The 22,816-nt window shown below is 45.6% G+C and overlaps 1 non-coding gene across 1 annotated transcript; it reads left to right on the top strand.

The window, feature by feature from the left end:
• The first annotated feature begins 11,059 nt into the window (after nucleotides 1–11,059).
• On the top strand, nucleotides 11,060–11,130 carry TRNAG-GCC (transfer RNA glycine (anticodon GCC)). The gene has a single exon. It is a non-coding gene; the product is annotated as a tRNA-Gly (tRNA).
• Nucleotides 11,131–22,816: the final 11,686 nt, after the last annotated feature.

Raw genomic sequence — 22,816 nt, 5'->3', positions numbered from 1 at the left:
AGTTGGCTCAATGCAGTAGTTGATGGTGATATAAAATGCAGGAGGACTCTCTCCTGTTATCCTGTCGAGTGTTGAATGATCTGTTTTCGCAGCATGCTACGTCAGTTGTGTCTGGTGTGATTAGACCGCCACATCGAGTATTGGCGACATGAATAGCTATACTTGTTTCTCGTCCAAAGCCACACTACACTTCGTGCATGTTATGAGCTTTCACACTAAAGGCAATGTATTAATAATATTTCTGCATTATTAAACATGTAATTGAGGCTCCATAGCATAGTTACTGAGTTCACAGCTATCCAATATTGTTATAAAAACGAGACAGAACTTTTGTGGTACACTCGTAAAAAAACTAAGTACTCTTTCTTCAGCACAAACAATGAAAAACAACCTTATAATCATTGTTGTGATGCCAAATTTACATTGGATATTGTATACTTCAAAAGGGAAACGCCATTTTCCTTACTGACAAATAGCACAACATAAAATTAGCTTTCCTGAAGCTGACAGCACTTAAACATCGCAATTTGGCAAGCTAGAGTTCAGACTTATATTTGTAACTAAATTAAAAAGCTAGAGGTTCCCTCCCCACCAATAAAGAGAAGCATAGCTCACTTTCATATATACCAGAAAACACAGTAAGCATTCTATGTAATTAAGCTTATAAAATGCATCACATTTATCTCTGAGGCACAGATAACGCTCAAGCAGCAATATTGTCAGCCCAGTCTGCCACTGTTTTGACAGAGTGTAACAGCACAGTAGCTCAAGTTGGGTCGTTCCTAGCCACCTCTGAAATTCAGAAAACGCTGATCAGCCGATGCAGCTACAAGAAACGACTACTTAAATTAGAATAGCAAAATAATAGCACATTGGCTATTAGCAACCTTAAGCTGCCCTGGCTTACATATCTGAGACAGTTCAAATGTGATAGCTCACTATTCAACAACAAAATGGACCTTGTTCTAGCATCGTTTCTTGTCTCAAATGTATTGTCATTGCTCTCTCTGCAGCCAAATTAACTGCACATTACTTCAAGCTCACGTTCCATGGCAGCTATAAATAGCTTCATCCAAGGTTTTGCTTTTGCAGTGAGAGGTAGAGTGTCAAATGAACAGTGATAGCTCACACAGAACTTCAGACGCGATTTCCAAGTGAAGACAGGTGCTCCGTAAAAAAAAAGCATTCATTCTTGGAACGACAAAAATGGAAAAAGATGCTGACTATATTGACTACATAATACTCTGTAACAACACTGCAAGCACGCAGCTGTCTTGACAGTCACATGGGATAGCATAGTGCAGAAACCAGTCAGTAAAAACAGAATAAAGGCCAACTGACAGAAAAGGTGTCTTACGTAAAGAAATTTTTTAAAATAAATTATACTCATTGAACCAAAACAATACACACAAAAGTAATTTAAAGTTCACCATCATTTGCGGATAGGATTTTTGCACTTCACACAGGAACATAATCGAGTCCCTCCGTACTAAATTTATTAACCTTGAAATTTCAAGTTTCATTTAGCTAATGCGTCAAGGTGATATTGTTTCTATTTTTTTGCACTCAAAATAGCCTGCAGTGCCTGTCAGGTTTTTGAACCACTTTAAAAGTTAAATTTTCACGAAATTTTGCATATGTATGCTTATGAGCTGCTGATAATTTTGTTTTCCTCCATTGTGGCTTCCCTTGAAACAGCATCATGAACTTTTGCTCTTTACTGTCATCATTGTACAATTGAAGCCTCAGGTGCAGGCGGCCGTTACTTTCGGCGACCGCACTTGTTTGCTGCCTGTTATTGGCATTATTTGCATCACCTTCATGCCTAATAGTGGAGTACGTGGATACACTTCCAATGAGCAAAATGTGGGGCCATTAGCACTTTTTCCCGGTTTGGGGGGCCACCGAACGGTGTCGAGGTGTCTTTCATGCGATATTTTTGTGGTTTCGCATATTTTTCGTCGGTAGTGGCAGCCTGCCAGTGTTATTTACGCGATCATGTTTTAATACAGTGCATGCATAGTGATGAATACAGTATCGTAGCCGCATATCGAATCGGTAACGGAACTACACTGCTCCCGTCGTATCCTCAAAGCCGGTAACATGCTAAAGTTGCAAAGAGGAAAAAGAAAAAAGAATGGGGCTAACAAGCCTATAAAAACTTGCCATCTCAAACAGCCTCCTTTATAATAACTCCGTGAACGCGACAATTCAAAACGTTAACTGACGTTCATGCCGTTCAAACTGTGCAGCGCGATTCCCAGCAAAGTAGGAACCCTTCAGTCACACAATAAAATCACTTACCGAACCGAAATAAAGCGGTGTTGCTGCCATTCTGGCTAACACGATCCGAAGTGCTCCACTCGAAAACTTGTATCACTTTAAGCAAGCGAATAAGAGCATGAACGAACCACCGCCACCACTGCCGAAAGTTTCAATATTGCCAAAATAGAGCGCAAAATGTCACCGTTGCATGTGGCGCCGCCTTCGCTGCTGGCGCTGCGCTTCAATAAATCTGTCTAATCTTTTCTCATGCTTGCATATTTTCACTTTAGAGCAGCTTGAATGCACAGCTATGTTTTTTTAACAGGGTCCAATTTTTTTTTTTAGTTGCTCTTTATGTTCATTTTAAATTGCGCGTCACCTTTGCAGGCTGCAAGTCAAAGCATTAATGAGGTGCCAGATTTGAACCGTCGAAGGTGCGTGCTTCAGAACGCGCTCCATTCGTGGCGCTAATTGCGCTATAAAAGGTTTCATATGCCCTATCAAAGCAACTATCCCTATCAACACCACTATCCCCTCACTTTGTTCCGTAGCATGCTGGCAACTTCCGCGCTCGCAACATTGACCGTGTTGCCCCCCTTCCCCCAATTCGTTGAGGCTTCCCTGGATCATATGTGGCAATGCCTTCGAAATTTCGACACTTTTTCTAAGTAACTGTCTTCACAATGGCTAGAGTGTATGGCTTGGAGACATCAAGTGAGAAAAATTAGCTAAATTCACTTCTCACTTGTACATTCCTTAATTAATACAAGACAATTTTCTTTTCGTAGAATCGCAGAGAAGGGCTTGCTTCTTGATTATTGAAATTTCAGAGTTACAGTTTGAATAGTTTTGCAGATTCTTCTGTAATGCGTGACCAAGTACAGCCATAAATTGCCAATTTTAAGTAATAATAACTCATGAACTATTCATCAGAGCACAAAACAACTTTACAAAGATGATAAGTGCATTGTAGCCTATAGAAAACCACTAAATATTGTTGTTCTGCGTTGAAAAGGGGAAAAGATATGAATTTATGAACTTTTATTGTTTTGCCCATCTTCATGAGCGCCTACATAAATTTTTAATTGCTTTACACGCAATATCTCTTCATATAAACTTTGTATAACAGTTGATTTAAAGATACAGCAAACTTCATTTTGTTATGTTCAACAGTTTTGCTGGAAACGCAGTACAAAGGAGGCTAACACAGAAAAAATGTCGTTTTTTGCTCACGCTGTTTTCATTGCCGTCAGGTAACACTTCAAGCTAGGCGATAATACTAGGTGACCTTGCAAAGCGCAAACAGCAAGCTTTCTAATGCAGTGTAATTTATATCCGTCGAATGAGCTTAGAAAGCACAGTGCGTCCGCACACAATGACTAAAATGCAAAGCGCATGGAGCTGGAGTGGGAACGCCACATTTAAAGACACCCTGAAACGATTTTGATAATTTTATACAAATGTACTTAGTCGTTAGAGTAGGTCCTTCTGATCATTAATTGACGCATCTAAGTACTCCGCATAAACAGTGTAATTTATTCTAAGGTTTTAAAAATGTACATCGCTGCCGATCGCAGCATACTGCTCGGCGGAATTTTCAGCCGCCCCTGCCCATACACGGCCGGTCTCGAGGGGAGCGCGCGCTTCTCTTCAAGAAGGAAAGCCCGCGCTCCCCTAGAGACCGGCCGTGGCGCATATGACATAAATCACGCAATTGACGTCAGTAGGGCGAGCTATCAGGTTGGCTACACAGGGCGCGTCACCGATAATTTTTCTGCCTTTATGGTGAACAAATGATGTTCGTAATAGTTGGAATGTTAGTTAATTTGTTTCTATAAAAAGAAAGTAACAGAAATATAATGCACAAGAACAATTTCTCACTACACTTGAGCACTTCCGGCACACCGCAAGTGTCGTCTGCTTGTGTTACAACGTGCTCCATTTTCACGAGGGCTCCGCAGTCAGAGTCGGTCTCAGTCTTTTCGTGAGCACTATGATTCGACTTTGTTGCGTTGTGGACTGCAAACGTAGCGACTGGCAATATGTCAAGCTGCGAAATCGTGTCCCTCTGCAAGGCAGCAGACGAGCGGACTCGCTGCTGCGCATCGGACTGCTGCTATCCTATCGGCGCCAGGATTTGCGCGTCTGCGGCCGTCACTTTACATCGGAAGATTACTAACGCTGTAAGGATCGGGGTCAGGCATGAAATAGATGGTAGCTGGCCCATGCCGTCGTCCAACTCATCCACGCTGAGGACGTTGTTGAAAAGAGGGACTTGTGCTCATCGAGAACGAGGAATATGGGATTTATTTACAATATCTACATGAAGGGTGGAGAACGTTACTGTTCATCAGTCTAGCATGACTGAAAGAGAATGCACACCCAGCAGCTGCGTAACGGCTCCTTAAAAACCCTCTGTCCTCCCTAGATCTCTAGGTGAGGGAAAACGGCCGTTCAACCGTCGACTAATGGGGGCGTCCAAAGTAATGTCTTTGAGGGGGAGGGTTTACACACTCACTTCCGCACAGGTTTCACTGAACACACCGAGGTGAGAGGGGTCTCGCAGACAGGGGTCTTGCCCCGAGCAAGCGCCTCTTGATCCCGGGGTTGACACTGCAGTCAGTGGCTGCCGCGTCTGTCCATTGACTGTGACGACTTCTGGGGCCCGTGAGACCACACCGCAAGACATCCCCTTCCAGGAATTTCCCCGCTCCAATCAAACCCTGAAGGCGATGGCGAATCCCCTAACAATACTTGGTCCGCCGACCGCGTCTAGACATGCCGGCGCCGATGGGCCGTTGACGAGGTGCATTGTCGTTCTTACAACGCTAGCTGGTATGGTTTCCAAGGTCGCTGCTCCGACTATCGCCGCACCCGCAGCTGCGGCAGGTTGGGAAAATTTTGTAGGTCGGTACCCCTGCAGGCCGATCGTAACAACGCAATAACGTTTCGCGAGTCCGGTATTAGGGTAAACGCAAGCGCAAGGGAACAGGGTCTGGCCGTTTGACCGTGTCCTTTCACGGGATGGGCAGAAGCGCAAATGTGAATGGTCTGCACGGTGCAGCCACCTGGTGGCACAGAGCTGAACCACACACAGTAGCAGAAATGAAATGTGTTCTTCTTTGCTGCTTCTGTAAATATTTCGCAGGAGTGTAATCGTTAACACGTTCTTTTTGTATATGTTTAAAATGTTTTACACTCGGTTAGAGCAATATTAGTTCTTTGTTTGACTGGTTAAGCTCTGCGCCAACGTGTGGCTGGACCGTGGGCACCGATCAGGCAGCTCACGTGCGTCTACGCTAATGTTCCTTCATCAGCTTGAGTTTAAGCCTCCACCGTACTGTCGAAACGTCCAACTAGTCTGTGGTTACCGGAATACCCGACACGTTCGGCGCTGCGACAGAATGCCCGCAACGCACGCTGCTTCGATAGCTCTCGCTTGGGGTCGACTACCAAGCGGCTGGCGGAGAGTTTGGAGAGGCTTCGCATGCTCGCTCCTAGAGAACCAGAAGTCTACGACACGACGCGCCATCATGACGCAGAGCCAGTGAAGGCGAAGCTTCCCCCGAATGCAGAGATCTAACTTGGATCGGGCTTGGACTTGACTTGATGAAGTCGGCCCGAAGCAAGAGGCGGACTTCAAAACGCCCAAGTCGGCTTTCGCGTTTCATAGACGCTCAAGCTGACTTGCTTCGTCAAGTCAAGACTGTGCTTCAACGCAAAAGCAGGTTGCTCGTCTGTGTTCGAGGTTAACAATACATTTATTAGCGTAAGGCACGTTTTACAGCAAAAAAGTATGTATCTTTCCAAATTTCCACCAGGGCATAAGTGCTGAAGTATAGTTTGCGTAAACTTATTCCATCTGGCTACGTCCGCCGCTGCGATGGGCAGTGTTGCTTGCGGAAAGCGCGCGTTCCCGGCGGGTTTAGGTGGTCTTCAAATTTCGGTGTTATGGCGCGCTTTTTGAGTTGCAGGTTTCACCATTTTTTCAAGTCGCCGCTACACTTTTAGGCGGCAGTGTATTTGAGTGCAAATCAATTTTATCGTCACACTTATTTTGGTTTTAGCTTATCTTTAACTCTGAGGTATTGTTGCGTGTTTGTATAACTGGCCGTAGAGAAGCGAACGAAATGGTTGGTTCGTATGGTGGCCTTTAAACGGCTTTTGTTCTCGATTGCTGCAAGACGTTCATGCGCCGTCTGGGCCGGCAACCGGATACAAGAGGCCGAGACGAGGCACACGGTCGGTTTCTGAGGGAGCTCGCGCGTCCCTTTTCGCCTATAGGCATTCCAGAGGAAGGCGACGGCCCTTGTTCTGCTCGGGCTACGTGACCCTTTGAAGAAAAGACCAACCTATTAGAACGCACTAGGCCGGAGGCACAAGCAAGAGAAAAACTGCACCATGTGCTGCGAACGAAGAGTACCGAGCGCCGTAGAGTCCCCCTGCCCGGACCCATATGGGTGACAACACCCGATAAAAAACAAAATAAATAAATAAAATGACACGTGCAAACGATTTGTCTACTTCGCATGGAGGGTTTGTTGAGAACAACGAGAGGGAGAGTGTGGCACAGTCGTAAACATTGCAAATTGGCAGTGCGTGTCGTCTGCTAGGAAAGTGTCGTCTGTTAGGAAAACAAGTTTTGGGGCTCGCGCGACGGCCGCGCACCGCATTTGGTACGAAACTGCTGTTCTGTCAACAGGCTTTGACGCTGAAATGTCGCACTCACGCACGGTCTGCTCCCAAGAGAATGCACCGCAACGCAAGACGGCACCCCGTTTTACAGAAGACGAAAAGAGCCTGCTGACGACACTCGTGAACGACTACAAGCATATTGTGGAATGCAAGAAAACTGATGTCGCGTCGTTGACCAAGAAGAATCAGACATGGAAAAAAAATAGCAAAACGTTATAATGCCAACCACGGGATTACGCGGCGCGATCCCCTGCAACGGAAAAAATGCTGGACGAACCTGAAGCAAAAGCGGTAAGAGGAAGCTGCGAACGAAAAGGGAAAGCGCCACAAAACTGGTAAGCGCACATGTACTGCATGACTGACTTATTGGGGCTACTTTTTATTATGTTAATGCGCATGTTTCGTATTCGGTGGATGAGTGCGTGACAGTTCGGCATGCTGAGCGTAAATATGGTCGTGACCGCTAATAACTGGTGATGGCATGTGTAGTCACAGGAGATGAGAAAATACGCTCGCAATCAATCTTTCCGCGACTGCGGGAAGCGCACCAGCATCGGGCGCGGGTGCTTCGCGATGAGCAGAGTCACTATCCAACTGCGCGGCACACTGTTGACTGAGGAATGCGGACCGGACCTCCGGTGACTGTTTGAAACGTGCCAGCGCCGTAAAACATCACAGCCATCAGCAACTGCAGCATGGGAGGCACACAGGCGGTCCTCTGTTGTCCCCGCTTACCCGGATAGGCAACATAGCGAGAAGTCGCACGGCGTTCTTCGTGAATCCGTAGCGACCGAGGAATTGTTCGTCGCTGTACAGCTCCATCCGATTCCCTCGGTCACGTAGGGTGGGTCGCGGAATTTTCGGCAAGGGCTGCGCCTCTGAAAATGCTGTATCCATGGCGTGGCAAGCAAACTCGAAAGCAGCTAACCTACGCGCGACGTCCGTTCGGGAGGCTGCCATGTTGGAATAACACACGAAGTCAGTTTCAAGCTAGCGCGGGAGCAGACTTGGAACTTGAGGGGATTTCGACGCAGCCAAGTCGTTCGCAAGTCGTCCGCAAGATCAAGCACGATTTACGACGCGCGGCGAAGCTGTCTTGAGACTGCCAGAAGTCAAGTTCGAGCCAAGTTAGATCTCTGCATTCGGGGTAGTCCCGATCACTCGGCGAACGAGTTGAGGAGAAAATGCATCACTATGGAGGAGGGTAACTTGTAATCGTCCCTAGCTCTCTTAATATGAGACGTTTCACACAAATTGTGGTGCGAACGATTAACTTTAGCTGTACCCTAAGCGTCTACAAAATTTGTCCAAACCATTTCAGGGGCCTTTTAAAGGGGCCCTCATCAGGCCCCATAACAAATTTTGGTTATACGCTGGAAGTTACGTGTCCTCTAGGGAGCGTTCTGCCGCAAATTTTTTTCTAATCGGCTCATTAACAGCCGAGATAGAAATATTTCAGTGCCGCGAACCCATGATTTCAATAGGTTGGCTCCACTGCCAAGCAGGACGCTCTCTCCACTCGGCCTTCGCAGGCGAAATCCCTTCCCTGCGTTCTCCCGTACCAGACCTCGAGGATCGCGTGACGTCACATTGATGCATTTTTTTTTTCTCCTCCCTTCCTTGTTTGGCGCTTCGCACTTCCACTGATGGCGCCGCGCGCGAGCTGTTGTCTCGTTCGCGCAGCGCACGATTTTGCACTCTGTGCACAAGGAAACATGACTAGCGGTATAATTCAGTGCTACATGAATACTGAGGCAGAACAAATGGATCGTGGAGCATGATCACGCGCTGGAGCACGTTAAAAAATGGCATAGTTTCGGTACCTATGCGCGTGACCGCACGACCGTGGGAACAAGCAGACGAAGCGGAAGTACATCTCTCTTGCTTCGCTGCGAAGTAAAACAAAAAACACGCAGACATTCCGTTTGTGTGCTTTATTATTTCTCTAAACTTCAATTCGTCAATCCAAGCAATAGATCGCACAGATAATAGATGTTGTCTTGAATAATTCTCGAAGTTACGTGTCCCTACGAGCGACGTCGCACTGCGGACTCGAGTACCCAGGAGCAGGGACGCGCTACGTCATCCTCTGGTTTGGAGCGAGGCGACTGCGAGGAGAAGGAAAAACGGCGTTCGGTTTGAAATTTCAGATCGTTCCGCGGCGCGTAGCGATGTAATATTTTGCAGATATGATCGTTATCGCTCAATGTATGCTCTGCGCTTGTCAGCTCAATATGGCCAAACCTGGTGAGGAGCCCTTTAAGAGGAAGCTTTAGCTCGGGCCCAACTCCGACGCGGCCTATTCAAATACGTGTAAAACGCAAAAACACTTTTCTGGGATAATCCCTGGACCGATTTTAACGACATTTGTTGCATTTGAGAGAGAAAGTGAAATTATATAGTGACTGTTGGGAGTGGAATTTCTATTTAGGGCCTGAGTACTGTGAGAAAAAAAATCAAAATTGGAAAAAATAGACGCACGAAGCTTATAAATTAATAGCTCTGCATGAAGAACGGGTATTGCGGTTCTGTAAATGCCATCCATTAGATCATTCAAAGCGGACAAATTCAATATGACAATTTATATCTTACGCGAATTTGTTACGTGGTGTACAAGGGTTCTGCAAAAGCTGTATTTACACATTATTAAATTTTTTTTAGATTCATCTGTAACATATCAATTGTGTCCGATTCAAATGTACTATGAGACAGAATTCAGAGAATTGTGATATAATTTCTTTCTTGCTCAGTTAGAGAATTGTACTCGTTTTCTTAAATTTTTAAATTTTTGCCATTTTTTAATAAAACATTGACGACATAAATAAGGAATACGAAACTTAGAGTCACTAGATTTTAAGTGTTTCCTTTAAATGCAACGAATGTTGTCTAATTTGTTGCAGTGGTAGGCGTGAAAAACGAATTCTCCTTTTACATATATTTATAGATGAACTGCACCTCCGCCGCAGGTCGGCTCGGCATTGCGCTATCTTCGGGATCGGCTCACGTATGTGGAGGGGAGTCTTGTATTGCACACAAAAGCCCTTAACAGCTTCGCTGGAAAAAATATAGGATGTTTGGTAGCATATACAATAACTCTAGATGCCGACTGTTGCAGCGTATGTTGCAGCGCCACCACCGCTCTCGAGCTCTCTCCATGCTCGTCGTGACCGTGCGCGCCCGATGTAGAATGATCCAAAGATATTTGAAATACTAGGTCACTCTACCCAAAGTACAAAAGCTCTGGTCGATCGACTTGATCGCCCTTGTGACGGCAGTCGGTAGGCTGTCAGCTGTACAGCTAAGGCCCCTTCCTCGTCGTTCCCGCTCGCGCCTCTCTGGACGCGTTGCGTTCGAACAAAGGTAAGGCCAGCGCCTACTTTGGAATTTGGTAAAACACTTTACCCGGTCGCGCACTTTCACCTGGGGGCTTTTACCGTCTCATTTGCGACCAATGCGCATGTCCACACGGCAATTAAGCATGTCTTCGTTTCAGTGTCGATCACAACCACAGTATCGATGTAATCGTCATTGCCATAGTACAGGTGTTCTCTTATAGTACTTCACAGAAAAGCAGCGACTACCTGGACTGCTGGAAGTCCCGCGTCAGAATGAAACATATGTGACATTGATGTACGTATTCAAAAATGTGTCCCCGCGATAGTGCATCCTCCGAAATGTGGTTCGCCAATCGCTGTTTATGCTGATTTCCGATAACTCCGCATTATATTACCACTGTTGATCATGCCACATGAACCAACTAGTCTGCCAACAAGATATCTTGAAGTTCACCAAACCACGTCGTTTGCTACAATAAGCGCCCGTTCCATTTAAAAGCATTTTTTTAAAGCACTTCGCGGACACGCCATTGTATCCCTGAGGCCATGCCATGGGCCATGCAAACAGACATCAAGTAGTGACACCGGTTGTCGAGTTTCAGGAGCACGGTAGAAGTAGCACGCTCGCTACAATGTCAACTTAAGGATGTGTATACAAGACTTTCTAAAGGAATGCAACCAGATCAAAAATACGTTTTAAAATGTAAGCACGCTTGGAGGCAAAATATTATTTATTCATAAACTATGCATCCGTGTAGGCATCGGCGTCGGTGGTTCAGTGGTAGAATACTCGCCTGCCACGCGGGTGGCCCGGGTTCGATTCCCGGCCGACGCATTATTTTTCTTTTCAGTGATACTTTTTTTTTTCTTTTTCAGTTTACGTATTTTTGACAATGCTCCTAGCACAGCATACATGTATACACGCCGCTCACTCGTTCTAGCTGATCGCTTGCATTGTCACTCAATCATTGTCGCTCGTTTCTGCATATTCTAATCCCCGTTTCTCTCTCTCTTTCTCTTTCTTTAGGGGGACAGCTGAGTAGCGGCACCACAGAATGAACAGCACTTCCACTAATCAATAAGTACATTGTTATTAAATACGAGTGTCCACAGTGCATTTTGGATCACGATCGAGCCTGCTAATTTCTCCACAGCTTTGCTACCTTCGATAGCTTGCCCAAGGAATTTGATCCCGATCAGGCTAGACCACGATCGAAAACACACCCCGACGCCGCTACTAACGAAACTCCTACGCTTAACCTGGCCAACTGCATTTACCGATGAAGATTAAGCATAGGAACAACCCAACTTCCCAAAGAAAACACTTCCGTTGGACATCAAAGTCATATGTCCCAATGCCCGTGCATCGTTTCCGAGGCAAATAGGAAATCCACTGAACGTCCAATTTCGGATATACACGGACGTCCCACTGATATTGCACATATGGACTTTTGTAGGCATACACGCAAATAGTTATCTATCCTTCAATATTAAGAGGCTTAGTCTTTGAGTTTCTTCCAAAACAACCCGGACTGCATGAAAAAAATAAAAAAGCCATCTAGGACAAATAGCTATCTTCGTCCCACGAATTGAATCCGTATTTCGCGCGAGCGCACTTTCTCTCATATTTCTGTCGTCACTGCTTATATCTAATTACTCTGTTATTGTTTACCTAATTGTTTGTCTAATTCTTTCTATTATTTTTCTGCCCCCGTCAAGATCAGCACAACTACGTACATATTTGCCTCTTCGAGCGTCGAGTGTCGGGCGCTGAATTCATCCGCTCCGCGCCGCGCTACCTGCACGAGTTGGCCCCACGCCAGCTGTGCCGATGACGTCATCAGCAGCGCCGCTCGCCGGTTATCTTGGTCATTCATAATCCGGCGCGACAGCTGCCCCGCTGATCTTGTTCTTGGCGCTCTGCCAACATTTATGGCCGAGCTTCGTACACCCGCATGGCGAATCTTTAATATACGCTCACCCGTAAAAGCCACTCAGTTGTCTTCAAAACAATACATTTGTCCAACTTTTTCTACCACTGTTCGAAACAACACTGAAGCTCTATCATCAAGCTTAATGCTGTTGACTGCCTCCTGGGAAGTTGGGTGCCCCCTGGAAGATTGTCTTCACCTTGCGTTCAGTGATAAATATCCTTCATTTATTAAACATTAAATTCTTCTTTAAAAATGAAGAAAAAAAACAAATCGGGGACCTCAGTCCAATGAAGAGGGGGCGTGGGGAATGCCAGCTCATACCTAAGAGGCTAATTATCACGTCATAGCCACAGCAGCTGGAGCCTTACGTGGCACCGTCGTGATGCAGAAACCAATCACTTGCATTCCATAATTTTGTGCGCATCTCCTCCGAACATTTTTTCTTAATCGCCTTAATAATTCCAAGTAAAATTGGTGAGTGGCAGTCTGTCCATGATGAGTGAATTCTTGCCGCACAATTCCACAAACACCGAAGAAGAAAACAAGACACGATGAGCATCGCCTTCCCACAAGCACACTATAGTCACATTGTTTCGGTCTTGGTGAAGAAGACATCTTCAACTGGCCCGAAACTTGCTTGGTTTCGGAGTCACAACTATATAACCAGCTTACGTCACCCGTGACAATATTCAAAAGAAGGTATGGGCAACTTCCGACGCAATTTTTTTCAAGTCCTGGTACAAAATAAGACACGCGTTCTTTGTCTTGCTTTTTGTCCTCTTTGAGAAGGTGGGGAACAAACATCGCAGCAACACATCTCATGCCTAATTCTACTCTCAAAATCCACTCACCATGAGCTCCAATTTGCGCCACCAGCTTCTGAAATCTTGACAAACGTGTGGCGACGACTGTCGTCGGTTTTTTGTCGAACCTCCTCAACAATCTCGTAGGTATGACAGGTTGATAGAATGACTAGACAGAGTGAGAACAGACTATCACGCTAATTTCTCCTCACGGAACCACCCAAGCCACTGAAAAACTTGTTTATGCCTCACTGCCTCCTCCACAAACATTGTTTGATGCATTTCAAGTGTTTCTTTGGTTTTTCTAAGCAAGAATCAAAGCCTCAAGGAGATTCACTCTTGGTTACAAACAGACATCACAATTTCGCAAGAGTAGCAGTAGAATAGTTGGGACGATTCTCACTACAGACCCATACCACATCCTAAGGTGATGTCAGCTTGTGTATACTAACTTGCGAAGTGCCCACCTACACCCACACAGCAGAACACAGCAATACAATTACAAAGTGTTCTATGGAGCCAGTCTCGCCTTGTATGTGTTCTCATATCTTTGGATTATATAATCCAAAGTTATCATGTTTATGGCTCACATGTGCATTGCACTTTGCATATTATCTATGCAATTTACTTTGAAAACATCATTTAGTTAAATACACCACTTGTGCCTTGTGGAAAGCCTGCAATAAAAAGTACAGTGCACTTATGTGCACGCATGTGTGCAGGTAAATATACCCGTCCTTGCTGTGGGGGTGTCCTGCGCCTTGCATCCATCACATAGCGCATGCTTGTGAGTGTAATACACTAGTAAAGGGTAATACTAAAGGTAATCTAGTATTCATGAAGCAGATGCTCTGCTAAAGGCGGTTACACCTCTTGTGTTCGAATGAACGCTAATACCCTGGAACAAGCATGCTAGATAGGTGACGGGAAGATTGGTGAAGACAAAGCTAAGAGCCTAAAATGAATGGAACAATAATGCTCATGTCTATGGGAATTCGAAGCCATGTTGTCAAATATTTTGCATGCTCGGTACTGGAATCTCTTTCAACTTGCACTAAAATCAATGTACCCAGGTGTCTTTTACCTCTCCTCCTCGAAATGCAGCTGCGATGACAAGGAATAAAATAGTTGAACCACGATAACGATCCCAGATATACTAATGAATTATCATACATACAGTGGAGTGAATATAAAATGTTACACTGATAGTGTGACATGTAACATATGTTAGATATTACGAGGATATTTCCGTGCCAGATGCAACTTTGTTATAAGGAGATTCAACTAATAAGTATTCAGCAGCACATCACAGACTCTAGGCCAGGAAGGTTTCTCGCATCTTATCCAGATCAATGGATCCACATCCATATTCTCTCATACTTTCATGATATAGTTTCACGGCCACCAGGAGTACATGCAATACCGCAAATATATATCAGGATACCTTGCACCATGCTCCTTGCACATAATCATCAGACACCTGCGTACTCATTTGCTAACTAAATTTATACATGGGCTCAATTTGGAGGTTTGGGCATAAGGAAATATTTAGGGCAACTTCATTTGCCTAATGTTAATAGTCTGATGTGTATATCCATGTCAAATCCTACACACAGGATGTCCATCAATGTACAAAATCTAAGGTATAGTCAGAAGTCCTGAACATATTGAAGCCAGGTGTTAGGTTTATTACAGAAGTAATCTTGCTCTGCTGAACTAATTAACGGATTTTTTTGGCAGCCAGCTGCTGTAGTTAGATGCGAAAAGTTGGCCTTGCTTTAAAGTGTGTTGATAAATTAACATGCATGACAGCACTAATATGTAGTGCACAAACACCACATATTTTACGCAGGCACTGTTTTTTGTCATCACCACTGTTTAGATTAGGACAATGTAATTTTGTTTTAAATGTTAGGAGCTTAATTCAAACTCAAGACGGCATCACAGAAGGGCGACTTTCTATAGACCACAGCATTTTTTTGCATTTTACGTTTACTTTTTTTACATGTTTGCCCTTCCATGCTTAATGTGCAAGCTCGATCATTGTGAATGCAAGGTAGACTGCTGGCTACGTCGTCCACAAGTATATGCAAGGGTAGCATAATGTGATGTGTTTTGTTTAGCACCACATTTAGAAGCAGAGCTTGCCCTTAGTGTTTCTCTCAAAACAATGTAATGGTGGTGCCATCTGTTGCAAAACATTTATGCAATGTGTTTCATCCGAACAATGGCAGATGTTGCCACCATTCCTTTAATTAAGCTGCATTGATTGTCAATACTGCATAACCATGTATGGCACCTATTTGTAATTTTTGAAGAAACATGGACGGTAGTGAAACAAAGCATGGTGTTAAACAAAATAGTACACTGTAAACTGCTACCCCGGCCCACATGAAGTAATTACTGTGGATGAGCTAGTAATGTAGGCAGGAGAGCCTTACTTGAAATACACTCAGTATTTCACAAACAAACATCATAGACAATATCCTAACTCCATGTGGAAAAATTGCATTACAGTCGAATCTCGTTAACCTGTTCATGCTTACTTCAAACTTTCGGTTTATTCGAACCGACTCTGTGGTCCCGTCAAAGTTATGTGTATTCCAGTGGGCGAAAACGCTCAGCAGTTCGAACGCGCGCGCATTTGCGACGGTTAATTCGAACATACTGCGCTCCGACAATGCCCTCATCATAATAATCGTCATCATCATCATCATCGGCCTGGTTACGCCCAATGCAGGGCAAAGGCCACTCCCATACTTCTCCAACTACCCCGGTCATGTACTAACTGTGGCCATGTCGTCCTTGCAAATTTCTTAATCTCATCCGCCCACCTTTCTGCCGCCCTCTGCTACGCTTTCCTTCCCTCGGAATCCAGTCCGTAACTCTTAATGACCATCGGTTATCTTCCCTCCTCATTACGTGTCCTGCCCATGCCCATTTCATTTTCTTGATTTTAACTAAGATGTCATTAACGCGCGTTTGTTCCCTCACCCAATCTGCTCTTTTCTTATCCCTTAACGTTACACCTATCATTCTTCTTTCCATAGCTCATTGCGTCGTCCTCAATTTAAGTAGAACCCTTTTCGTAAGCCTCCAGGTTTCTGCCCTGTACGTGAGTACTGGTAAGACACAGCTGTTATACACTTTTCTCTTGAGGGATAATGGCAACCTGCTGTTCATGATCTGCGAATGCTTGCCAAACGCACCCCAGCCCATTCTTATTCTTCTGATTATTTCACTCTCATGATCCGGATCAGCAGTCACTACCTGTCCTAGGTAGATGTATTCCCTTACCACTTCGAGTGCCTCGCTACCTATCGTAAACTGCTGTTCCCGTCCGAGACTGTTAAACATTACTTTAGTTTTCTGCAGATTAATTTTTAGTCCCACCCTTCTGCTCTGCCTCTCCAGGTCAGTGAGCATGCATTGCAGTTGGTCCCCTGAGTTACTAAGCAAGGCAATATCATCAGCGAAGCGCAAGTTATTAAGGTATTCTCCATTTACTCTTATCCCCAATTCTTCCCAATCCAGGTCTCTGAATACCTCCTGTAAACACGCTGTGAATAGCATTGGAGAGATCGTATCTTCCTGCCTGACGCCTTTCTTTATTGGGATTTTGTTGCTTTCTTTATGGAGGACTACAGTGGCTGTGGAGCTGCTATAGATATCTTTCAGTATTTTTACATACGGCTCGTCTACACCCTGATTCCGCAATGCCTCCCTGACTGCTGAGGTTTCGACTGAATCAAACGCTTTCTCGTAATCAATGAAAGCTATATATAATGGTTGGTTATATTCCGCACATTTCTCTATCACCTGATTGATAGTGTGAATATGATCTATTGTTGAGTAGCCTTTACGGAATCTTGCCTGGTCCTTTGGTTGACAGAAGTCTAAGGTGTTCCTGATTCTATTTGCAATTACCTTAGTAAATACTTTGTAGGCAATGAACAGTAAGCTGATCGGTCTATAATTTTTCAAGTCTTTGGCATCCTCTTTCTTATAGATTAGGATTATGTTAGCGTTCTTCCAAGATTCCGGTACGCTCGAGGTCATGAGGCATTATGTATACAGGGTGGCCAGTTTTTCTAGGACAATCTGCCCACCGTCCTTCAACAAATCTGCTGTTACCTGATCCTCCCCAGCTGCCTTCCACCTTTGCATAGCTCCCAAGGCTTTCCTTACTTCTTCCGGCGTTACTTGTGGGGTTTCGAATTCCTCTACACTATTCTCTCTTCCATTATCATTGTGGGTGCCACTCGTACTGTATAAATCTCTATAGAACTCCTCAGCCACTTGAACTATGTCATCCATATTAGTAATGATATTGCCGGCTTTGTCTCTTAACGCATACATCTGATTCTTGCCAATTCCTAGTTTCTTCTTCACTGCTTTTAGGCTTCCTCCGTTCCTGAGAGCTTGTTCAATTCTATCCATATTATACTTCCTTATGTCAGCTGTCTTACTCTTGTTGATTAACTTCGAAAGTTCTGCCAATTCTATTCTAGCTGTAGGGTTAGAGGCTTTCATACATTGGCGTTTGTTGATCAGATCTTTTGTCTCCTGCGATAGCTTACTGGTATCCTGTCTAACGGAGTTACCGCCGACATCTATTGCACACTGCTTAATGATGCCCACAAGATTGTCGTTCATTGCTTCAACACTAAGGTCCTCTTCCTGAGTTAAAGCCGAATACCTGTTCTGTAGCTTGATCTGGAATTCCTCTATTTTCCCTCTTACCGCTAACTCATTGATCGGCTTCTTATGTACCAGTTTCTTCCGTTCCCTCCTCAGGTCTAGGCTAATTCGAGTTCTTACCTTCCTGTGGTCACTGCAGCGCACCTTAACGAGCACGTCCACATCTTGTATGATGCCAGGGTTACCGCAGAGTATGAAGTCTATTTCATTTCTAGTCTCGCCGTTCGGGCTCCTCCACGTCCACTTTCGGCTATCCCGCTTGCGGAAGAAGGTATTCATTATCCTCATATTATTCTGTTCCGCAAACTAGATCTACTAATAACTCTCCCCTGCTATTCCTAGTGCCTATGCCATATTCCCCCACTGCCTTGTCTCCAGCCTGCTTCTTGCCTACCTTGGCATTGAAATCGCCCATCAGTATAGTGTATTTTGTTTTCACTTTACCCATCGCCGATTCCACGTCTTCATAGAAGCTTTCGACTACCTGGTCATCATGACTGGATGTAGGGGCGTACACCTGTACAACCTTCATTTTGTACCTCTTATTAAGTTTCAGAACAAGACATGCCACCCTCCCGTTAATGCTATAGAATTCCTGTATGTTACCAGCTATATTCTTATTAATCAGGAATCCTACTCCTAGTTCTCGTCTCTCCGCTAAGCCCCTGTAGCACAGGACGTGCCCGCTTCTGAGCACTGTATATGCTTCTTTTGGCCTCCTAACTTCACTGAGCCCTATTATATCCCATTTACTGCCCTCTAATTCTTCCAATAGCACTGCTAGACTCGCCTCACTAGATAACGTTCTAGCGTTAAACGTTGCCAGGTTCATATTCCAAAGGCGGCCTGTCCGGCTGCCTGTCCGCCCGCCCGCCTCGCCCGCCCGGACGGACAGGCGAACCTTCGCCGACCGATTTTCCGGTCTTTTTGCCCTGATCGCAGGTCCGAAACGACATTAATCGAAACTACCACCACCACCATTTCAATTATCTCGCGGCCTCGAGCCGGAGCTCTCGCACGTAGATCCGCCGGCAGCTGTAGCTACACCGCGGCAACACTAGGCCTACAGCTACTTCGACGTTTGCTACCAAGCTTCTTGCTGTTCACTGCCGTGTTTTTAATTGAAATAATTCTCCGCTGTTAGAAATGGCACTGACTGCACCTTTGTAATCCTCGCCAATGGCTTCGGAGCGCGTAAAGCATGGCGCGTTGCACAACGCCGGTTTCCGAAAGTCAGCTTCGCCTCAATACGGCAGTGTTAGGCGTTGAAGCATACCAAACGTTAGAAAGGGCAATTGTTACGAGACGTGGTGTTTCCTTTAATTATACACGCGTGCACCCGCCGTCTCCTATCACAGTACGAGCACGATGCGCCTAATAAGGGTACTGACAGGTCTTTAGAGCTATTTCGTACGTGCCTGTAGCGATTTGAGCCCTCGGGGACACAGCTCTGGATTAGGGGGGGGGGGGTCGAAGGGGACTGTAGCCCAGGGCCTCAACTCGGACAGTAGGAGAAAGGGGCTTAGTATATGGAACCATGGGCAACGGAACTTAGAGTGACATGTATGAAGCGAGAAAACCTGAACGAGCAGGTGGGGCCCCCGCCTGATGTAACGTACACCATGCGTTCAGCCTGATCATTTGGGGAAAGCTTGTCGAGCTGCAAAAACAGGAACCCCCCCGCCACCCAGGCGGGGCCCTATTTCTTACGAAGCGAGGTGCGTTTGCTTGGAAGAGTTTTCGTGGTTTTCTGACTGTCCGTCTGTCCAGTGCTGTCTGGAGATGAGGGGCAAGGGGGAAACACCTAAAATATGTAATGTGGGATGAGGACCTAAATCTCTCTTGCCCCTCGTCGTCACCCTTCACCTCTCAAATAGTTATGCCGCTGTCCTTCTCATAGAAAGGATGTGTTGCAGTACCCAACAGTGCCTCCCATTCGACTTTTCTTTACCGCGTGATGGTAAGGCGGGGAGGATGAGTCCGTTAGCAGATGATGATGAGCCTGATGGCAGAGTCTAGGCAGGGAAGGAAAGAAGACGTCACACGTGCTTTTGTCCGCGTGCCGTGGGGCGTGGAATGTTCACTGTTCGTGCTAGGGTTGTGGAAGAGTGAAGGGGGAAGTTGGAGAACTGGACACAAAGGCCTGTCTCCAGGGCCCATTCCTGCCTAGTGGCTGCGCACCATCGCGCGCGCTCGATGGAAAAAATATACGTCAGACTGGTCGTCGAACTTTCCAGAAAGAAGTCGAAAAAGATGACTCGGAGGCGACGGAGGGCCCGTAACTTCGCCCGCGCTAGGAGTGGCCCTCTCCCCTTCGTTCTCGCGCTCGGCGTCGTCGGGGCGAAAGAAAAATCGAGAATCTCCCAGAACAGACAATTGCTTCTAGCCAATAGGAAGACGAGACCGGAACGGGAGAAGGAGTGAGTGTGTACGGAGAAGGAGGGAATTTGTACAAGGATTTCTATGCGTATGTGAACGCCTGCTTTAGCGCTAGTAACAAACAGACGCGGCGCGTGTCTATAAAAGGAAGTTGATCGCGGGCTGCGATTCAGCCCCGAACCGCCGGTTAATTAAGCTTGCATAAGCCCGCCCACTGATCGAGGAGCTCCCGGGGGACGCACCACTCTCGGCCAGCCACGGACCATCCAGGCAGTGTGCGCCTGTCATGGGGACAGCCACCGTTGGACACCTGCGGTCGCGTCGGACTGACGAAGTGTCCGGTGAACAATTAGCATCCATTCATGCGAAAATGCTCGGTCGGAAGCATCAAAGTGGTGCGTCTAAACGAAAGGAGAAGTTAGAAAGAGAAGAGCGTGAAAAGAATCTACCAAAGATGACAACGTACCAACTTAATGCAGCTTCCGCGGAGCATTATGATCGCTTTACCCAGAGTCCGTATCAAACTCCCAATAGTACCGACTGTGCTTCTGTGGAGGACTTGCCAACTCCATCACAATGGTTTCCTGGCAAGAAGCAAGGTTTGACTCATCTTGGTTGTCTGAATCCTGTGAAAACGGTGCCAACCTCGGGTGTCCATATTTGTGAGCAACCGACGCTAACCGAGCTCTGTCCTGTTCCTGAGTCAGCAACGTCTATGCTACTCGGCTGGGCCCCTGCCACAGAGCTCCAGGTGTCCGGTGCGCCACGCCCGATTTCTACTACTGCTGATCAACAGGTGCCAAACCTCCCTGATGAGCCTCCTTCTACTGACGAGCGCCAGGAAGCAACGCTCCAAGAACCGACTCACTTGTTTCCTGTTAGTGTGGCTTCAAATAATCATGTTCCCACCTACAAAGTGTGCCTCGAAAGGACGAATGAGACGGCTTCTCGTTGCGGCAACAGAGAAGTACAGACACCCCCGCAGCAAGAGGTACGCTGCGAGATTCTCCGAAGTGACCCTACCAAGTGGCCGGACGTTATTACTGACAGCTTTCGGAGTGTATGCCTTGAGAAAGGGCCATTGTATTTTCAAAATCGGGCAGAAAATTTTCTGTCTTCCGAAAGGCGATACAAAACTCAGAAACACTATATGTCACCTCATCTTTTTGTGTGAAAGGCTTTAAATGGGGAGGCATATGAGTGACACTGGTTAATGTACTCAGAGTCCAAAGGTTCCGTTTACTGTTTCATGTGCAAACAATTTTTGATTTCAAGAAACCCCAGTGCTTTCACCATGCATGGCTTTTCTGATTGGAAAAGAGCAGAAGAAAAGGTTTGCGCACATGAAAATAGCGTCGCGCACTGGAACTATGTGGCTGCATGGCTCGTCCGCTCTAACTCGAGCAGCACAATTGACAAGGAGCTGGTTAAGCATCTTGTCACTGAGACCACTTACTGGACAGAGGTGTTGAAGTGCGTAGTTGTTGTAGTTAAGCTTCTAGCTGAGCGCAACCTAGCATTTAGGGGCAGTGAGGACATTTTTGGTTCACCGAGAAACGGCAATTATATGGGAGTGCTTGAGACCATTGTCAAGTTTGATCCCTTTCTAGAGGAGCACATCAAACGCTACGGGAACAAAGGAAAAGGTCACCCATCGTATCTGTCAGAAACCATTTGTGATGAATTTATCGAGCATATGGCAAAGGCTGTCAAGGAACGTCTCGTTGACGAAGTGAAACGCACAAAATACTACAAAAATGATTTGTAGCCAGCATATTCCGCTGAAATCGTTCAGTTTGCGATCTTTCTGCACAATTCTGTGCGCCAGAACACGAGTCCCCTGGGAATAATGAAGTTGCTGCACGAAAGAAAGCTTATTGATGTGCTTCCGAACCTTTCTATTGCTTTGCGAATGTACTTAAGCATACCCGTGGCAAACTGCGACACCGAACGATCGTTTCCCAAGTTGTCGCTCATTAAAAATCACCTTCGTTTGAGCCTCCTTGACGACAAGGTGAACTCGCTTGCTATCATGTCCATTGAAAGTGACCTCCTCCGCGATCTATCCTTCGAACAGACTTTATCTGGTTTCGCCAAAGCGAAGGCGTGAAAGATGGCATTTTAAAAGAGAACTGTTTGCGCTATACATGAAGAGTTCCAATAAGTTTGTTGTGTCGCCTCCCAGCCTCCATGTTGCCAATGAAACGCTCAGCAGTGTAATTCAAGATATGCAAATCTTTCTTGTTCATCTCTTGTTTGTTCTTGCGATATTTAGCGTGCTTATAAAGAACTGTATTTTTGTTGTTTTTGATAGTGCCACGTTTATTTGGTGTTGTCCTTGCTTGCCTTACCTTTAATGAAAATATTTTCAAATAATGTTTTGTAATTACAGTTCATAATTTTCTTCTATATTCTAGTGCATTTTTATGACGCTTGCCCCAAGTATTATATATATCTATTGCATATTAATAGAGTAACGTGTATAACGATTACTGCAGTCTGCTGCTTGAATTTTAATAAAGAATGTTTTGGATATAACTATGCATCTTCTCACGAGATTAAACTTAGTGATGCAGACAAAGCCTAGCTTCACAAGGATTGACATCTGAGCTGTGTTGTCTTTTCTACGTTCTTGTTCGTCTTGAGTCACTAAACCTTTCCTTAAAGCCTAGCTATTGCTGAAAACACAATGCAGATTAATCAC

Source organism: Dermacentor andersoni, chromosome 4, assembly GCF_023375885.2.
Source record: "Dermacentor andersoni chromosome 4, qqDerAnde1_hic_scaffold, whole genome shotgun sequence".
Classification (NCBI taxonomy): Eukaryota; Metazoa; Arthropoda; class Arachnida; order Ixodida; family Ixodidae; genus Dermacentor; species Dermacentor andersoni.
This window is presented reverse-complemented; position numbering and strand designations above follow the sequence as displayed.